Here is a 20,736-nt window from a genome sequence, read left to right on the forward strand (position 1 = left end):
ATATGAGAATGCCCGAATCTACAAGGAAAAGACTAAAGCATTCCATGACCATCACATCCGGAAGAAGGACTTTCAAGAAGGTGATGAGGTCCTCCTCTACAACTCAAGGCTCTGATTTATGCCTGGCAAGCTCCGCTCTAGATGGGAAGGACCTCTCAAGGTGAAGGAGATAAAGCCCTACGGAGTGGTGGAATTGTTTGATCCCAAGAGTGAAGCAACTTTCAAGGTGAATGGACATAGAGTGAAGAAGTATCATGGTTGCAAGTCCCAAAAGAGCTAGAGGTGTACCTATTGGAGGATGCACCAAGGAGAGAGGAAGCTTAAGAAAAGGACCGTCCAACTTAAGGACGTTAAAGAAAAGTGCTTGGTGGGAGGCACCCCACCGTGGTAAGATCTTCCTTGTTTATACCATCTTGTTTGTATCCATAATTTCTTGTGAATTTTGTGATCTCTTGATGATTGATTGAGTGCATAGGAATACTAGCTTTGCTGATTTTGTTGGATAGATAGGATGCTCATATAGATAGGATGTGAAAGAAGATAAAGAAAACAAAAAAAGTTCTTTGAAAGAGGGCACCGACGCGCTAGCGCACAGTGCGCACGCGCGTCGGTAGCACAATTCTACCTCTTGGGCCAAATACCCAAAAGTCATGCCCACTTCGTGCCCAACTCGCGCCAGGCACCGACGCGTTCGCGTACTTGCCGCCTGCGCGCACCACTGCAATTTAACCATCGACGCGCAAGCGCACGGTGCGCGTGCTCGCCGATGGAGATATGTGGACTCTGTAGTATAAAACTGACGCGTCAGCGGGTTGTACGCGTCCGCGCCAGTCACGAAATATCTCAAGCACGCGTCCGCGCAAAGTGTGCATCCGCGCGCCTGCCTCACTGAGCCACTCTGGTACAAAAACCAGAGACTTGAGCCAATTTCGTGCCACTTCTGTGCCTGAGGCACAACTTCCCGCGCACGCGCACTTTGCGCGCGCACGCCGGTTGCGTGAATCATTTTTATAACTTCACGCCTTGTTCTGTTTTCTTTCTCTTTACCCCTTTTCTTTCTTAGTTTCTTTTCCTTCTTCCTCCATCATTTCCCTCCTCTTCTTCTTCTTCCACAATCCACCACCACTGTCTCTGGCCACTCATCGGTGACAACAACTTTTTCTGGTGGCACTACACTTCTCTTATTTTCTTTCTCATCTTCACAAAAGAAGATTCAACCTTGTTCCTTCATACTTTTCAAGGTTTCACTTCTTCTATTTCTCTTCTTCTATTTTCCTTTGCATTATTTCTTCTAGTTAGATGCTTCTTATTGCTTTACTTAGTTTCTCTTTTACTTGCATGATGATGTTTCTTGCTTTTTATTTGCTCACTTTTCCTTTTTCCTTATTTCTCCATGGATGTTGAATTTGAGCTTAATTTGCGTTAATAGATCTTTTGTCATTCTTTTCCTTATCTTTGCCATTGTGTGATGTTTATGTTATGATTGATGTTCCATTTTGAGCTTTGAATTGGTTTGGTATCTCATAATTGCTCATTGCTTGATTATTGCACGCCAAGTGTTCGAGGAAATGCACATATACTATTTTGGTTCATTTTAGTCATACACTTTCAAATTGGTGCTCCCTCCTCATTCACTTGCTTTCTCTTAAATGCATTGAGTCTACTTTGTGTGCTTAAAGTTTATACTTGCCAATTAGATATTAATTGAACATGACTTACTCTTTATTATGGATGCTTGAGATTACTCTTCTCATGCCATTACATGCTTTACTTCCTCTTGCATCCCATGCCAAGTGTTATGACCCTTGCTTCTACATTAACCATGAGCACTACAATTCACTTGCATGTTCTTGTCAAATTAGTTCTTGGGTTTAATGTTTTCCTTCCTTTCCTTCCTTTTTAGGATGGCCACTAGGAAAGGCAAGGGGATAGCTTCGAGGAAACCGGCTGCAAAAAGGGCACCCCAAAGGTCAAACTCTAAGGTGCGCTCTTCATTAGGAGCCAAACCCCTATCTAAGAAAGGGAAGACACCCACTCCTATTGATGAGAATGAAAAGGGCAAACCAGCGAAAGATTCTTCAAGGTTCCCCAACCGTTTCTGTGAGCTTATGTTCCCCTCCATAGCTATAAGGAACTATCATCCTGAGCATCTACTCGCTCCGCCGGACAAGGTTGCTCCTTATATTCTGCCCCGCATTGAACAGCGAGGATGGGAGTTTCTTTTGAGGAAACCAAGGGAAATCAACCTCTCTTGGGTGGAAGAATTCTACACTAACTACCATCTTCCATCTCTTAAATCGGTATACATGCGCCGCAAGCAAGTCTCAGTTTCAGAAGAGGCTATTCAGCAAGTGCTTAATGTCCTACCAGTGCCAAGTGACATGGATGGCTACCAAGAAGTCTTACGTCAGCGAAAAAAGTTTGGATTCAATTGGGACTCGATCCTCCGAGTCATCGCTGAGCCAGAGACATTTTGGATCCAAGGTCAACTCCGGATGAGGCCTAAGTCCATTGACGCTCGTTCACTCACTGTAGAAGCGAGAGCTTGGGCCCAGATCCTATCTCACGGTGTGCTACCTAGCACCCACATGTCGTCCTTCATGGTGGATCTTGCCTTGCTTGTTTGGTGTGTTCTCACGGAGAGGCCGGTGAACATTCCGTTTCTTGTCAAGAAAGTGATGAGTCAAGTCTACGCCCGGGGTAATTTGCGATTTCCAGCATTGGTGTCTGACTTAGTTACTGCTGCAGGTATTTCTTGGGAAGCCAAGGACAAAAAGATCATAGTTCTGGCTAAGGGCGATGTAGTCCCAAGCGGAAAATACCTACACCTTCCCATGAACAAACCAAGCCTCGACATGGCTCCGCCACTCCTTTTTCCTTCTAGCTCATCATCACCACCACTGAGATCCACACATCAAAGGATAGAAGATCTTCACTGGAAGCTTGATAGATATGAGCAGTGCAACCACCGCCGATACACTTACATCAAGAAGCTTCTGGGTTGTGTTACCCCTAGCATGGAGGAACCCAAAATATTCACATCCACCTCAAACCCAAGTGATGGGAGCTCTGATGAAGGGGATAGTGAAGGTTCCGGTCCCGACCGTCCTTGCGTACTGTTCGTAGCACGGAGGACCGTGCTAATTTCTAAGTGTGGGGAGGTTATTCGACCGATCTCCATGGGTAACAATCTCTTCCCTTCAATACCCATGGATTTATCTTTTTCTTAGAAGTTAGTATATTGCATGTGTAGTTAGTTTTGCTTGTAAATACCCTTTGCATGATAGTTAGTTTCTATAGAGTTACTTGGTCAAAATAATAACTTCTTTTCCAAGAAACTGTGTTTTGGGTGACCTACCAAAATTCTGAAATTTTTTTTTTGCAGTAAAACTTGCTTTAAGAATGTATTTTGGAACATAGTGATTGAGCTAAGAACACAAGCATGAAAGTTTTGAGCCTATTGCATAGTTACATCTTCTAACCATTATTTCAATTCTTGTGTGCATATCTCTCTCTCTATGAGTGTGATCCTTGCTTTGTCTGATTCTATATGTCCATTGCTTTGTGTATGAATGCATTTACATGATTGAGGCCATCATTTCAATAGTCACTTTTTTCAAATGGCCTTAACCCTTTTATCTACCATTGCTAACCAATTTTGAGCCTATGATAAACCCTCTTTGTTTTTGAAAAGAGCACATCAACAACCCTAAGTGAAAAACCATGAATGTCCCTAAATTTGGATCCTTGATTAGCTTAGGTAAGTTAGGATGTGTATCATTCAAATGGGAGGGTATATTTGGGAATTTAGGTAGATGTAAAGAGGTGTATTGTAATTTAATTGAAAATTCTAGGATTTGGGAACATACTCATGTATTGAATGATTGAACCATATGCATTGAAAGTTTTTTCTTTTTTATCATGGAACCCCAAGAAAAAAAAGGGGGGACCAAAAAGAAAAAAAAACAGAGAGAAGAAATTCATATGTGTATATATGAGAATGTATGAAAAAAATATAAAAAAAAAGAAAAGAAAAGAGAGAAAGCAATGAAAGGGGACAAAGATGCCCCAAGATAAAGTAATGAAAACAATGCATATGAGATGTGAATTGAAACGAATGCATGAGTATGCAAAAAGAGTAAAACTCAAGGGTAGCTAGGTAGTGTATTATAGTTGTATAGGTTGTTCTATGTGTCTAGTGGATCCTAGGTTGATCAAGGACTCAAATTTTAAGCCCACTTGGTGATATACATCCTTATCTTCACCCTAGCCCTGTTACAACCCATGAATAAGACCTCATGATACTTGTAAGCATGCATTAAGTAATTGTTGATTGTTAGATGAAAGACAAATCTTGGAAATCATGATTAGGAGAAAATTGAGTGACGAACCCTATACACTTGAGCGAATAGAGCGGATACACTTTTGGTGAGGATTCGATGCTCAACGCTTGTTCCCGGCTTTCACAAGCGTTTGTTTAGCAAGTTATATGCACTCCATGGTGATGTTCAATTTGGTAGGATTCATGAATTACATACTATTTTCACCCTATATGCTCACATGTGTTCTTGGAGGATAGATTTACTCTTGACCAAGTAGGTAGAAGATTTTACATTGGTTGCATGCATCCACTTAGGTAGTTTGCATTTCATAAACCCTTTCTCATCATGATCTTTGGTCTTTTTATTTTAAGTATGAGGACATGCTTGGTTTAAGTGTGGGGAGATTTGATAAACCCCGATTTTGTGGTTTATCTTGTGCTTATTTTGGGAGATTTTATCAATATTTCTCACACTTATTCACAAGAAATGCATGGTTTTGTGTTCACTTTCCAATTTTGCTCCATAATGGAAAACATGCTTATTTTGCCTTAAAATTGCCATATTTTAATCCTCTTCTATTGCCATTTGATACCATGATGTATTTGTTGAGTAATTTCAGGAATTATATGGTAGGAATGACTTAGAAGAGAGGAAGAAAACATGTACAAAAAGGGAGGAACATGAAGAATTGAGATCTTGGAAAAAGCAGCATCGGCACGCCCGCGCACTCCACGCGCACGCGTGGATGAGGTTGGCTGGAAGCGGCGCGCAAGAATGGATGCATCCGCGCGGATCAGAAGATTCCTATCAACGTGCACGCACACTTGGCGCGCACGCGTGGATCGCAAAAGCAATCGGCGCGCACGCACGCATGGCGCGCCCACGTGGGAAGCTGCACATGACCTCATTAAAGGAAATCGTGCCTGGCGATTTCTGAGGATCAGGAGGCCCAATTTCAAGCTATTTCTACATGGAAAAGACCCAAGGATCCTAGGGGAAAAGGGGGATCAATCATTTTACACTAAGACACAATTTTAGCTAGTTTTGGTTCTTTTGTTATTCTAGAGAGAGAAACCCTTATTCCTCTCTAGATCTAGTTTTAATTTGATCTTCCCTTGTTGATTTGTGAATTGGATCTTGTTAATTACTAGTTTTGATTATTCAATTTGAATTTCTTAGTGCAATTTTGCTTATATCTTGTGGTGTGGATGATGGTGGAGTAGAAGAAGGAGGAGTATCCAAAGATGGGCCTGGAGGCTGGTGATAAACCCATATTTTATGATTCATCTTGTGCTCAATTAAGTGTTTTTATCAATTCTTCACCCACTTATTCATGTAAATTGCATGGTTTTACTATTTCTTCCTTATTTTATGATATATGTGAAAACATGTTTCCTATGCTTTAAAAATATTAATTTTTATTATCTTTTATTACCATTCGATGCCGTGATCTGTGTGCTAAGTAATTTCAGGCTTTGTAGGGCAGGAATGGCTTAAAGGACAGAAAGGAAACATACAAAAATGGAAGAAAAGCACAAAAATAGAGTTTTAAAGAAAAGGCAGTGACGCGTACGCGTGGACGTCGCGGACGCATGCCTAGCATAAAATGGTAGCGACGCGTATGCGTGACTGACGCGTACACGTGACAAGGAAAAACTCCAAATCACGCGAACACGTGACCCACGCGTACGCGTGACGGACGCTACGTGCAGAAATCTGCAGAAAACGCCCTCAGCAATTTCTGGGCCCTTTTCGGCCCAGATCCAAGCACAGAAACACAGAATAGAAGCCAGAGAATGGGGGAATCAAGAACAACAATTCATACAACATTCATAATTCACAATTTTAGGTCTTAGATGTAGTTTTCTAGAGAGAGAGGTTCTCTCCTCTCTCTTAGGATTTAGGATTAGGATTTCTCTTAGATTTTAGGATTAGGATTCCTTCGTTTTCTTCATACCAGGTTCAATGTTCCTTTAATTTATGTTTTTCTTCTATTTTTATTTATTCTAATACTTTTACTTGTTAATGTTTCCAAATTGGCTTATGAACCTTTCCATGTTAAGATTTGAATTTATGTTTAAATGTAATTTGAGGTATTTCAGATTTATGATTGCTTTCTTCTGTTTATGATATAAATAATTTAGATTTTTCCCCCTTTGCTTTGGTTAAGTAATTGGTGACATTTGAGTTATCAAACTCAGCTGTTGATTAATATTTGAAGCTTGCTGGTTGATTTGGATCACTCTGATAAACCCCGATTTTGTAGTTTATCTTGTGTTTATTTTAGGGGATTTTATCAATATTTCTCACACTTATTTGCAAGAAATGCATGGTTTTGTGTTCACTTCCCAATATTGCTCCATAATGGTAAACATGCTTATTTTGCCTTAAAATTGCCATATTTTAATCCTCTTCTATTGCCATTCGATGCCGTGATGTATTTGTTGAGTAATTTTAAGAATTATAGGGTAGGAATGAATTAGAAGAGAGGAAGAAAGCATGTACAAAAAGGGTGGAACATGAAGAATTGAGATCTTGGAAAAAGCAGCGTCGGCGCGCCCGCGCACTCCACGCGCACGCGTGGATGAGGTTGGCTGGAAGCGGCGCTGACGATCGTGATTTCTGCCAGTAAAGAATGTCATAAAAACAGTCGCGTTGTAGATATAGTCTCTAAACCGACAAAAATTCCTTTCGTACAAACGTTTTGGGTGTCACAAGTAACAAACCCCTTAAAAATTGTTAACCGAGTATTTAAACCTCGGGTCGTCTTCTCAAGGAACTGCGAGGAAGTATGTTCTTGTTATTGGTTATAAAGGTTGTAATCGGGGTTTAGAAGGTGAGAAGCAAGTAATTTAAATGACGAGTGAATTAAATGGCAATTAAAAATAAATAATAACTGTAAAACAACTTTTGGCAAGATAAGGGAAATTAGAAGTCCAACTTAGTTATCCCTCTCAACAATAAGGAAAGTTGTATCTTAATTCCACTTAGTTAACCTATGAAGCAAAGGTAAGTCGAGGGACTAATTGGTTTAACCTTCGAATCCTATTTATTTCCTAGGAAAAAGTTGGGATTATTGAAGTTCAGATCAATTAGCAAGATAACGATTATCAATTATGCTGAGTTCGATAATGTTGAGTCACTGATTTCTTAACCAAGACCAAAAGGGGAAAAAGTAAATTGCTTGGATAATAAAAGTGTCCTTAGATGGGAAGCAATGGCAACTTAAACCAAAGAGAACAATCATAAACTGAAAATACCTTGAATATCATTAATTCAAATAGAAATCTGTAACATGGAATAATTCATAATTTAAATTATAATAATCAATTCAAATATTGGAATCAAATAAATAAAAGTAAAATTGAAATAAAAGAACATTAAAACTTGGATCCAAAGTTACTCCCAAAACAAGAAGAAGTCCTAAATCCTAAGAGAGAGAGAGAATCTCTCTCTAAACTAAATCTAAATCATGAAAACTAGAAATTGGCGAGCTCCCTCTGAATGGATGCATTCCTCTACTTTATAACCTCTAATCTATGCTTTCTGTACTTGGATCTGGGCCAAAAAGGGCTTCAGAAATCGCTGGGGGCGTATTCTGTAAATTCTGATACGTGGCCTCTGTCACGCGTCCGCGTGGGTCACGCGGTCGCGTCATCTGGAGCTTTTCCTTTCCACGCGGTCGTGTCAGTCACGCGTCCGTGTCGTGGGTGTTCTTACTCAAGGCGCGCGGTCGCGTCAGTCATGCGGCCGTGTCGCTGCTTCTTTGCTTCTGGCACGCGATCGCGTCGTTCATGCGATCGCGTGGATACTAGTTTCCTTAAAGCTCCATTTTGCCTTCTCCTTCCATTTTTGTATGTTTCCTTTTTCATCCTTTAAGTCATTCAGCCTTAGGAAACCTGAAGCTACTCAACACACTAATCACGGCATCGAATGGAAATAAAGGTAATTAAAATAATTAATTTTTTAAAGCTTAGGAAACATGTTTTTTACAATATGACATAAAAAGGAATGGAAAGTAAAACCATGCAATTAATGTGAATAAGTAGGTGAAGAGTTGAATAAATCACTCTAATAAAGCACAAAAGAACTCATGAAATATGGGTTTATCAGGCGCGCAAGAATGGACACATCCGCGCGGATCAGAAGATTCCTATCGACGCGCACGCGCACTTGGCGCGCACGCGTGGGAAGCTGCACGTGACCTCATTAAAGGAAATCGTGCCTGGCGATTTTTGAGGCTCAGGAGGCCCAATTTCAAGCTGTTTCTGCATGGAAAAGAGCCAAGGATGCCAGGGGAAAAGGGGGGATCAATCATTTTACACTAAGACACAATTTAAGCTAGTTTTGGTTCTTTTGTTATTCTAGAGAGGGAAACCCTTATTCCTCTCTAGATCTAGTTTTAATTTGATCTTCCCTTGTTGATTTGTGAATTGGATCTTGTTAATTACTAGTTTTGATTGTTCAATTTGAATTTCTTAGTGCAATTTTGCTTATATCTTGTGCTAGTTTTATGAATTCTTGTCAATTGTCATTTTATACCCATTTCATGAATATTGTGAATCTTGACTTATTGATGTTACATTGATGATTTCTGTGTTTAGTTTTGTTGTTTGGATGATTGTATGTTGATAATTGTTAGTGGGTACTTGTAGATTTCAATTCAATTGCTATTTTGAACATGTCTTTTGTTAATGATTACCATGTGTTTGATGAATTATTTACTTTGATTATGGAGTAGTCTTCTTCACTCTTGGCCTAGGCCAAGGGAATTGGGTAAACTTGAGTCATTGGGTCTCAATGAATTGGTGATTTGAGAACCCTTGGTGATTAATTTGATACTCATTGACGCCAACCCACTACTAATCTAATTAGTAGGTAGGTTGGGACTTATGAGTTGATGTGATCAAAGCCATTTGATGTACTTCAAGTCTAGGAGTAGATATTACGTACTTAAGACTTTTGGAAGTAGACTTAATGAGCTTGGTTCCTCATAATTGTCAAAATATGGTTGTTAGACAAGGATGGTGACCCCAATTCCCATGCCTAGCCAAGAGTTGCTTTTATTATTCATATTTGAAAACCAAAATTCTCAATATTTGTCTTAGTTATAGTTACTTGTTTGGTTTAGAATGGAGTTAAGTGGAATGTTACTTGTTCATTGGAATTGCTCATGTTTTGCTTAGTTAATTGAATTAGTTTGTTGCAATTTAAGATTACTTGCTTGTTAATATTCCCATTTATTTTCATGCTCATAGCTCACAACCCCAGATTTCTAACTAATGTTGAAGCACATGTTTGCCCATTCCTTGTGAGACGACCCAAGGTTTGAATACTTCGGTTATTTCTATTGGGGTTGAACTTGTGACAACCAAATCCCTCTTCTAAATTTGATACCCGAGGATTGTTGTTGGTAGAGCTATACTTGCAACGCGATTTTATTGAAGAAAATCTTTACCAATACACCCTTGGGACACTATCAAATTTTTGGCGCCGTTGCTGGGGAATGGTTCAACATATGCCTTGATATTGGTTATGTGAATATGTGAATATTGTAGATAATTTACTTCTTTCAATACTCAGCTATAGTTTAGATGTCTTTTGCATTTGTGCTATGACTCTCAAGTTTGATGACTCGGTCTCAACCGAATTCTAGCTTAGCCGATTTTGATCCTGAGATTGAAAGAACTTTGTTACACACTCGGCAAGCTAGACGGCGGTTGGACTATACGCCTAGTACTTCGGCCTCTCTTGAGGAAAATACTGAATCACTAGACGTCACCGAGAGTGACTTGGAGTCCGCTACTTCCTATTCTTCTGTTGGCACTACTAATACATCTTTGCATCCTACAGGTGAGGCACACATGGCGGAGCCACGCCGGATCACTTTGCATGAGCAAGGAGCTCCGGATATCATACTTCAACCGTTGCAAGCAAGGTACCCTAACCTTGACCCAAACTTCGAGTTGAAGAGTAGCTTGATAAATCTACTTCCTAAGTATCATGGGTTGTCGGGTCAAGACCCCATCCGACATTTGAAGGATTTTCAAGTTGCTTGTTCTACAGCTCGAAGGCATGGAGCCGATGAGGTGGCTATCATGGTTTTTGCCTTCCCTTTCTCTCTTGAAGGGCAAGCAAAGACATGGTTTTATTCGCTACCGGATGAGATTGTGACTAATTGGGATTTCTTGAGAAGAGAGTTTCTTGATAAGTTCTTCCTACCGGAGAAGACCGACTACATCCGGAAAGAGATTTCGGGTATAGTTGATGCGCATAAACTTGTTATGCTACGATTTAGGAAATTGCACAATCGGCAAAATTCCTTCCGGCAAGTGCACCGGTTATCGTCAAGTAAAAACTCACAATAGAGTGAGGTCGAATCCCACAAGGATTGGTTGAGTGAGCAATTCGGATTAGAAGTATGTTCTAGTTGAGCGGAATAAAGATTTAGATGAGAATTGCGGAATGTAAAATTGGCGGGAAAAGTAAATGACAAGAAATTGAAATGGCGGAATCTTAAATTGCATGAATTAAAGAGCAGAAGCTAAATTGCTGAAATTAAAAGGGAATGGGGGTGATTGCATGAATTTAGTTACAGAATGTAAAGAGAAAGTGGAAATCAGAAATGGGGAATTCATTGGGTTATAGGAGATATTGAGATCTCCGAATCAAAACATGTTTATCTCTTCCTCAACCAATGCATTCATTGAATTTTGCTTGGCAATCTTATATGATTGGATCCCAATCCCTTGGCTCACCAATTCTCTCTAAAAACAAACAAATTCCCAATCCCTTGGTTTAAATGTTCATAAGAAGAGATGATGCTCGATCACTGATTTTACCACACAGTTTCATGAACCACAATTTGGTAGGATTACATGTCACAATATCCATCCAAACCCCAATCCAATTCACTGTGAGAAAGCTTCTCTAGCATGAATCCTCCATTCCTTTCCCAAGGTTCCGAAGGATTCCAATTATGGGTAGTTTCTTTCCCAAGACAACTACCCAATGGAATTAGATCGAGAAGCTTTCTAACAAAATTCAAGAGAAAAGATTGAAGAAGAAGATAAACTATTATTGATTCATTGAATTACAATAGAGCTCCCTAACCCAATGAAAGGGGGTTTAGTGAGTCATAGCTCTGAATTCAATTACAAAGATATGAAAACTAGCTAAATGAAAAGGAAAAAGTGTTTCCTAACTTAAATTCTATCCTATTTATACACTTTCTATATTGAGCTTCTGTTGTGTTTCTTGGGCTTTGAGGCCTCTCCCTGCTTTCCTTTTGCCTTGGGTTTATGATCCATAATCTTGATGAGGCTGTTGATCCAAATTCTGTAACATTCATTGAGCCAACTTAGTGATAATCAAATAATGACACATGACTCAATAAATTGAAATTTCAGACTCATCAATCCTTCAGGCCCAATCCCATAAACCATGATATTCAATTGGGTTTCATACCAGAGTAAGTTTAAGTTAATGTTTGTGCTCAAATACTAACTTAAACCGCAATATTTTTGGCCCAGAAACCTTTTCCACGAGTGGCGTTTAAGTTGCAGTTTAAGCTTAAACTGCAGCTTAAACGCCAGACACTTCCAGTGATGCCTTTTGTGGAAGCACGTTTAAGCTTCAGTTTAAGGTTAAACTGAAGCTTAAACGTGGAAATGGAAGAAGGCAGCCCTGGAGGGTAACTTAGTCGAACACGTTTAAGCTTCAGTTTAAGGTTAAACTGAAGCTTAAACGTGGAGATAGAAAAGGCAGCCCTGGAGGTCGAACACGTTTAAGCTCCAGTTTAAGGTTAAACTGGAGCTTAAACGTGGAAATAGAGAAAGCCATCCTGGAGGTCGAACACGTTTAAGCTCCAGTTTAAGGTTAAACTGGAGCTTAAACGTGGAAGCTGAGAAAGGTAGCCCTGGAGGTGTCGAACACGTTTAAGCTCCAGTTTAAGGTTAAACTGGAGCTTAAACGTGGAAATGGAGAAAGCAACCCTGGAGGAGAAAACTTGGTCGAACACGTTTAAGCTCCAGTTTAAGGTTAAACTGGAGCTTAAACGTGGAAATGGCTCCCTGGTGCCTTTCCCATTTCTGGCGTTTAACCTCCAGTTTAAGGTTAAACTGGAGGTTAAACGTGGAAATGCTTCCTGAGTGGAATTCTCATTCTGGCGTTTAACCTCCAGTTTAACCAGTTTAAGGTTAAACTGGAGGTTAAACTTCAGTTTCAGCATTTCTTAGCCTTCATGATTCTGGCGTTTAAGCTCCAGTTTAGGCTTAAACTGGAACTTAAACTCCACATGTGATATTCAAGCTTCCTTTATTGATTTTGTTGCTTCCTTGCCTAGCCTCTTCTTCCCTGAAATCATCCAAACAATTGCATCAAAGTCTTGCAAAATTTCATGAGAAATCTTCCATTCATAGCATTCAAGTAATATAACTAAAACTCATGGAATTTGCATCAAAATCATACTGTTTGGATGGTTCATTGTTTTGTTATTCTTTTAACCATTCTTGGTTACTTTAAGCTCAAGAAAATGCATAAACAACTAAAACTAACAAAAAAATGCTAGTGAAACTAGCCTAAGATGCCTTGGCATCACAACACCAAACTTAATACTTGCTTGTCCCTAAGCAAGTCCTGAGTTATTTGAGAAGAAAGTATGAAACAGAAAGCAATTACATTGGCTATATTAGCAAGCATTTGAAGTTCATCAGAAGGGTTTTATGCAGAAAGTTGCAGCATCACTTTTTCATTCTTATCAGGTAAGATTATCACTTTTTCATTGCATCCATCAAACACTGCTATGGCCTCTTGTTATTCTTATGTCCTTGGCACTTTTCTCTTCTTTGTTTTTCTTTCCTTTTTCTTAGAGCTCCTTTTGCTCCTTGTTTGCTTAGTGTCATGTGTTGCACAAGCCTTTGGCATTTTCTTTTTCTTATCAGTGTACTACACATATCCACTCCAGGCATTTTAGTTCACATTTCTTCTTGAGACATTGGTGCCCAGCACCTCTTTGTGTGACTAAATGTTTTGTATTTAGGTTGCTCTTGATAATGGACTTTTGGTTGATAATCCCGGGTTAGTTAACCCAAGTTACCAAGTGTTGAAACACTCCTCAGAACCTATTCATCCAAGCATATCCTTAATACATAAACACCACAGGCATTTGTCTCAGAAGTTCAAACCATTGATGCCTAGCTTATTTTCTCAATTTTTTTTTTTGCTTTTTGGTTGCCCTTTTTCAGTGGCTTTTTCTTCTTCTTTTTCTTTCTTTTCATGGCCAAAGACATTTATTCATCAAGATCCATAGACAGTTTTCAATTTCTACACAAAAAATGATAATTCTACACTCTATTTCCAGTGATCTGACTTAAACAATCAAGCATGCATACCACCACTTAATTCTACTTGATTTGTCACTAATTGAGCCAAGTTACTTTTGTTCAAACTTTTCTTTTATTTTTGGAAACAGAACAAGCATGGCAAGCATTTGTTTAAGAAGGTGAAGTTATATCCAAACATCAAGGCATTCACTTTATTCAAAGCAATAAACAGACACTCATACTAAAAACTCCACATAACACTTAAATGACTTATGATGAAAGAAAGCTCATAAAGACAATTCACCAATTATCATTTGATTATTAAGGAACGAGACCACCTCTCATTTATTGCTTGGTTCTTCTTGATTCTTGGGATCCTGCTTCTTCTTGCTTCCTACCCCTTTTTGACCACTTGAACTTCCTTTGTCTTTTCTTATGAGCTTTTTCCAGAATCCAGCCTTTTTCATTGTTTCCTCCACTCCTTTTTCAAGGATCATTGCCTTGTTTATTTCTCCTTCTTTCCTCCCTTTGAAATACTCATCAAAAGCTGGGAATGCTGGGTCCGTCTTGTGTAAATGTTCCCCTATGTAGTTAAGCTTGATTTGCGAACTGATGTTGTAATCAGCTTGGACTGAGTATCTTGCATTCTGTAAAGTGGTGGCTTCCTTGATTGCCAAGACATTGGAATCTTGGTGTTGGCATATGTGGCTGAAGGATTCCTGTAAGTGTAAATTCTGTTCCCTTTGCAGATCTAAGAATCTTGATTCAAAGTTCCTTTGCATATCCATCATTTTTAGGTGAAAGTCCTCTTGTCTCTCCTGAGACCTCATGTATTGTTGAGACATTCCTTCTATGATTTCCTGCATTCTGCTCATATCCATGGGGTCTCTGGGAATTCGTTGTCTTCTTTCTGGAATTCCTTGCTCTTCTTGCTCTTCTTCTCCGTCTTCTCCTTCCTGTCCTTCTTGTTCCGCTTCTTGCTCTGCTTCTGCTTGTTGCCCTTCTTCATTTCTTCTTTTTGTATGTCTTGGAGCAATTGGGCCAAGAGTCATTCTGTACGCAGTTATAGCCAATCCAGGATATAGCCAATTAGGTCTTTCATCTTCAAGTGGTACTTGGGCATCGATGCATAGTCTAATGATGGTGCTAGGGAAGTGGAGCCAGGATTCAGGGTCACTTTTCTCACTAAGCTCTTGTATCTTTTCAGCAATGAGTTTATGAACTTTAATCTCCCCTCCCACCATTATGCAATGTAGCAAGATGGCTCTTTTAGGGACTATTTCTGAAGAGTTTGCAGTGGGTAGGATAGATCTCCTAACTATTGCATACCACCCTTTAGCTTCCGGTGTTAGGTCTCCCCTTCTCAAGACTCTTGGAGCCCCTCTTGTTTTTCTTACCCATTCAGCTCTGATGGCACAAAGGTCTTCAGCAATAGTTGTATAGTCAGGTTCTCCTATCATCCTTTCTTCATAACTTGCTTGGCTGAAATGTATGTTTTTCAGGCCAAGAGTTTTCATGATTGCTTTGGGACTGAAGTCAACTTCCACCCCTCTCACATAGCTTTTGTATGTGGGTTTCTTGGTTGAGTCTTCCCTCACTGCATTTGCATAGAACTCCTTTACCAAGTTGATGTTGATTTTAGTGATTGGCTTAGTCAGGAGCTCCCACTTCCTCTTTTTGATCTTCTCCCAAACACCTGGGAACTCATCCTTTTCAAGGTCAAAGGGAACCTCAGCTAGTACCCTTTTAGGTCTCATCCATTCGGCTTGAATTTCATGGAAAACTGATTTGTATCTCCATGCATCGAATTCCCTGTTCTCCTCCATTGGTTGCTTGTCTTTTCTTCTTTTGTGGCTAGATGAGGCTGCCATTGGTTCTTTAGTTTTGGTAAGTGACAAGCTAAAGTTGACAAGGTGAAGCAAGAAGTGTTGTTGGAGGTGTGGTGAGGTTGTTTTCGGCAAAAGATAGTTATGCTATGATGAAAGAAAATGTGCATGAAGGAGATTTGGTGGTGTGGAACTCGTTCCTCAAGTGGTTCTTTATAGTGCCCGTAAGTGAAAAATGGACGGCTAGGGTGGTTTGTGAAGGGTGGCTTGATGGTAAATATATGAATCAGGGAGAAGGACGAATTGCTTTTCATTTTCTTGGAAGTATTCTGGGTGCATTAGGTTGTACATGTAGCTATCTTTTCTTGCAGAACTTCCCTTTCCCATGTGTTAGTTTCAAAGACTTGTGAACTTTCTTTTTGACCAAGCACCGTACCTCCCTTTGTCTTTTTCCTCCATTTTTGTCTTTTCTTTTGTACCTGCACAAACAAACAAGTTTGCTATCATTTTTCGGTCCATGTGAATGATGAATAGTACTTGCACATGTAAATCAATGATTGACTTCATGAGCTTATAGCCGTGACTTTTGTATGTATGCACACTTATTACTGGACACCAAACTTAGTGTTTGGTAAAGTCTCCTGATGACATGAAATCCATATTGGTTGTCCTTAATGAATGCGCATAATTCTAATAAATCATAGTCATTTTGGCTCTTTGATGCTAAACAAATTTACTACCCTAAGTAATTGAAACCAAAGTATTAAAACATGCGAATGGTATACTTGTCATGAATTTCGAAATCCAGAGGAACTTCTTGATTTTCATGAACCGTGTTCAAAGAGGAACACCAAACTTAATGTTTGGTTGTGCACTTTGAATGAAAAATTGAATGCATTTTGAATAAAATTTGGGGTGCCTTCAGGCACACCAAACTTAGAGACAAATTGTATTTTACATGCAATGTTTAGTGCACTCTTTCAGCAGTTGTCCTGAGGATTCAAGTTCATGCATAAGAAACCATGCTTTATTAAATGCACAACAAAACAAAAAAAATAAGGATATTAAAACATGGGTTGCCTCCCATGAAGCGCTTCTTTAACGTCACTAGCTTGACGGTTGTCCCTTGTTAGGGTGGATTGTAGTGCTTGACGTCTTCTCCTCTCACTATGAAAATGTCCCCACTTGATTCCTTCATGACCTCTAAATGTTCCATAGAAAGAACTTTCCTGATTGTGAACACTTGAGGGAGCTGGGAAGGAATGGTTTTGAGGCCAGGTGGGATTGGCAGATAATGACTTGATATCACTTTATCTCCCGGAGAAAAACCTTCAGTGGGAATTTTCTTGTTTCTCCACCCTCTTGGCAATTTCCCTATCATTCTTCCCTTTCTCTTGAGGATTTCTTCATTGACTCTTATGCCAGGAGGATCCTTCTGATCTGTTTCCATTGATTCTTGTGGCTTTAACTCTTGCAACTCTTGTTTGCCTTCCAAGGACTGTTTTAGAGTTTCAGCTGCTGGATTACTTTCCTCCAAACACAGATGGCTACTATCATCCTTAGGCTTTTCAGGTTCTGGTTCAGGCTCAGATGCAGGTTTGAAAACTTTGAAAATGAGCTGTTCATCATGTATTCTCAGAATTAGCTCTCCTTGTTCTACATCTATGAGCGCTCTAGTAGTGGCTATAAATGGCCTACCCAGAATGATAGGGTGTAAGTAGCTTTCCTCCATGTCCAAAATGACAAAGTCTGTGGGGAAGTAATAATCTCCCACTTTCACCAGCACATTCTCAACTACCCCTTCAGCTTGCTTCTGAGTTTTGTCAGCCAGTTGTATGATTACGTCAGTGGATCTCACCTCATTCAGTTGTAGCCTCTTCATAAGAGTTAGAGGCATCACATTTATGCTAGCTCCTAGATCACAGAGTCCTCTGTCAATTTTTGTTTCCCCTATGATGCAGGGAATATGAAAACTTCCTGGGTCTATTTTTTTAGAAACTGTGTCCTTCTTGATGAGGGCACTGCATTCTTTGTTCATTGTTACGGTTTGTCCTCCCTTCAAAACTCTTTTCTTGCTCAACAATTCCTTTAAATACTTGATATGTGTAGGCATCTGCTGGAGAATCTCAAGAAAGGGAATATTAATATGGAGAGACTTAAATGTCTCTAAAAACCTTGAATAGGTTTTCCCTTTTTCTCCTCCTCCTAACCTCTGAGGAAATGGTGCTTTTGGTTGATATGCTTCCATCATGCCTTTTTGCAGTTCCTTGGCTTGCTCAGTTTCACTTTCCTGCTTAGCTTCTTCCACACTTTCCTTCAAGATTTCTGGCTCCTGTTTTGAGGGTCTGATTCCTTCTTCTTCTGAGACTTCCTTCAATATAGTGATGGCCTTGCAGTCTTCCCATCTCACTCCCTTTTGTTCCCCTTTAGGATTCTTTTCCGTGTCACTAGGGAACACTGCAGTGGACTTGGGGGCTTGTTGGGATAACTCTCCTACTTGAGACTCCATCCTCTTTAGTCTTTCACCATGGTCCCTTAAGGTAGATCTCACCTCATCCCTAAAGCTTTTCAACTCACTTACATCCTGACCCATGTTTGCCAGCCTTCCTTCTATCCTGTTTAATTGATCTTGAAATTGTTGGTTCGGATTAGGTTGGGTAGGTTGATTATTTTGGCCATGATATGATGGTTGGGAGTAAGTGTTTTGTGTGGCTTGGTATGATCTTTGGTTGGAGTTTTGGTATGTGGAATTGTTATGTTGGTTGTGGTTGTAAGGTTTGTGGTTTTGTGGTTGGGTTTGTTGATTCCCCCACCCAAAGTTTGGGTGGTTTTTCCATCCTGGGTTGTAAGTGTTGGAATGTGGATCATATGATTGTCTTTGTTGGTTTCCCACATAGTTGGCCTCTTCCCAATCACCTCCTTCAGTGCTTTGTTCCTCTTGATCTTGTGTGTGTATTGCAGCCACTTGCTTTGTTTCTAATTTCCTGGTGAGCTCTGCTAGTTGCTTGGCAAACACCTTATTTTGGGCTAGAATTGTATCAACATGGTTCAGCTCCATGACTCCCTTAGTGTTGTGCCTTTCTGATGCATAGTAGTACTCATTCTCAGCCACTGTCTCAATCACTTCAATGGCTTCTTCCACAGTCTTTTTCCTGTTCAATGAACCTCCTGATGAATGGTCTACAGCCTTCCTTGATTCATAAGAGAGTCCATCATAGAAAATATGCAATTGCACCCAATCATGGAACATGTCTGGTGGGCATTTCCTTGTCAAATCCTTGAATCTCTCCCATGCCTCGTAGAGAGTTTCACCATCTTGTTGTCTAAAAGTCTGAACCTCAGATCGAAGCCTATTGACCTTTTGTGGGGGGGTAGAAACGTGCCAGAAACTTGCTTTCCACCTCGTCCCATGTTGTTAGGCTCCCCCTTGGGAATGATTCCAGCCACTTAGCTGCTTTGTCCCTAAGTGAAAATGGGAACAAAAGCAGTTTATAGGCATCTTCCTGGACTCCATTGGACTTCACAGTGTCACAAATTCTCAGGAATTTTGTGAGATGTTGGTTGGGATCTTCATTAGCACTCCCACCAAATGAACAATGATTCTCCACAAGTGATATTAGCTGTGGTTTGAGTTCAAAATTGTTGGCCTGAATGGGTGGTTTCTGAATGCTGCTACCACAATTCCCAGAGGTTGGGTTTATGTATGAACTAAGAACCCTCCTCTCAGGAATGGCATTGTTTCCATCAGCTCTCTCATGGTTGTGAACATCTCTATCCATGTTGAGATCTAGAGCTTCTTCAAAATTGTCCTCAGATTCTCCTTCAGATTCTTCTTCTCCCAGTACTCTCTTCCCTCTTGCTTCCCTTCTAAGTCTATGAAGGGTCCTCTCTGGTTCGGTATATAGAGGAGTTGATGTCTCTCCTCTCCTACCTGTCATACAAGAACACAGCACAGGCAACAAACAAGTGAAATACTCTTGGTTAATGGAAGAGTATGGTTAGAGCAGTTGAGGAATTAATTCAAACAGTTAGTGAGTCAGTGAGTTAGTTGCTTGAATTTAAAGGCATAAAGAAAGAAAGCATGTAACAGAGTGCATAAATTAAAATTCAACAAGTAACTTGTACTGAATTAATCAAAACAAAAAAATGCTCAATCTAGTTAACTTCCAATTGGAGAATTGTCAATCAAAAACCAATCCCCGGCAACGGCGCCATAAACTTGATGCGCATAAACTTGTTATGCTACGATTTAGGAAATTGCACGATTGGCAAAATTCCTTTCGGCAAGTGCACCGGTTATCGTCAAGTAAAAACTCACAATAGAGTGAGGTCGAATCCCACAAGGATTGGTTGAGTGAGCAATTCGGATTAGAAGTATGTTCTAGTTGAGCGGAATAAAGATTTAGATGAGAATTGCGGAATGTAAAATTGGCGGGAAAAGTAAATGACAAGAAATTGAAATGGCGGAATCTTAAATTGCATGAATTAAAGAGCAGAAGCTAAATTGCTGAAATTAAAAGGGAATGGGGGTGATTGCATGAATTTAGTTACAGAATGTAAAGAGAAAGTGGAAATCAGAAATGGGGAATTCATTGGGTTATAGGAGATATTGAGATCTCCGAATCAAAACATGTTTATCTCTTCCTCAACCAATGCGTTCATTGAATTTTGCTTGGCAATCTTATATGATTGGATCCCAATCCCTTGGCTCACCAATTCTCTCTAAAAACAAACAAATTCCCAATCCCTTGGTTTAAATGTTCATAAGAAGAGATGATGCTCGATCACTGATTTTACCACACAGTTTCATGAACCACAATTTGGTAGGATTACATGTCACAATATCCATCCAAACCCCAATCCAATTCACTGTGAGAAAGCTTCTCTAGCATGAATCCTCCATTCCTTTCCCAAGGTTCCGAAGGATTCCAATTATGGGTAGTTTCTTTCCCAAGACAACTACCCAATGGAATTAGATCGAGAAGCTTTCTAACAAAATTCAAGAGAAAAGATTGAAGAAGAAGATAAACTATTATTGATTCATTGAATTACAATAGAGCTCCCTAACCCAATGAAAGGGGGTTTAGTGAGTCATAGCTCTGAATTCAATTACAAAGATATGAAAACTAGCTAAATGAAAAGGAAAAAGTGTTTCCTAACTTAAATTCTATCCTATTTATACACTTTCTATATTGAGCTTCTGTTGTGTTTCTTGGGCTTTGAGGCCTCTCCCTGCTTTCCTTTTGCCTTGGGTTTATGATCCAT

General features: G+C 39.7%; 1 non-coding gene across 1 annotated transcript; it reads left to right on the forward strand.

The window, feature by feature from the left end:
- Positions 1-18,719: 18,719 nt before the first annotated feature.
- On the forward strand, positions 18,720-18,823 carry LOC112767492 (small nucleolar RNA R71). The gene has a single exon (XR_003184936.1). It is a non-coding gene; the product is annotated as a small nucleolar RNA R71 (small nucleolar RNA).
- The last annotated feature ends 1,913 nt before the right edge of the window (positions 18,824-20,736 follow it).

Source organism: Arachis hypogaea, chromosome 17, assembly GCF_003086295.3.
Source record: "Arachis hypogaea cultivar Tifrunner chromosome 17, arahy.Tifrunner.gnm2.J5K5, whole genome shotgun sequence".
NCBI classification, from domain to species: Eukaryota; Viridiplantae; Streptophyta; class Magnoliopsida; order Fabales; family Fabaceae; genus Arachis; species Arachis hypogaea.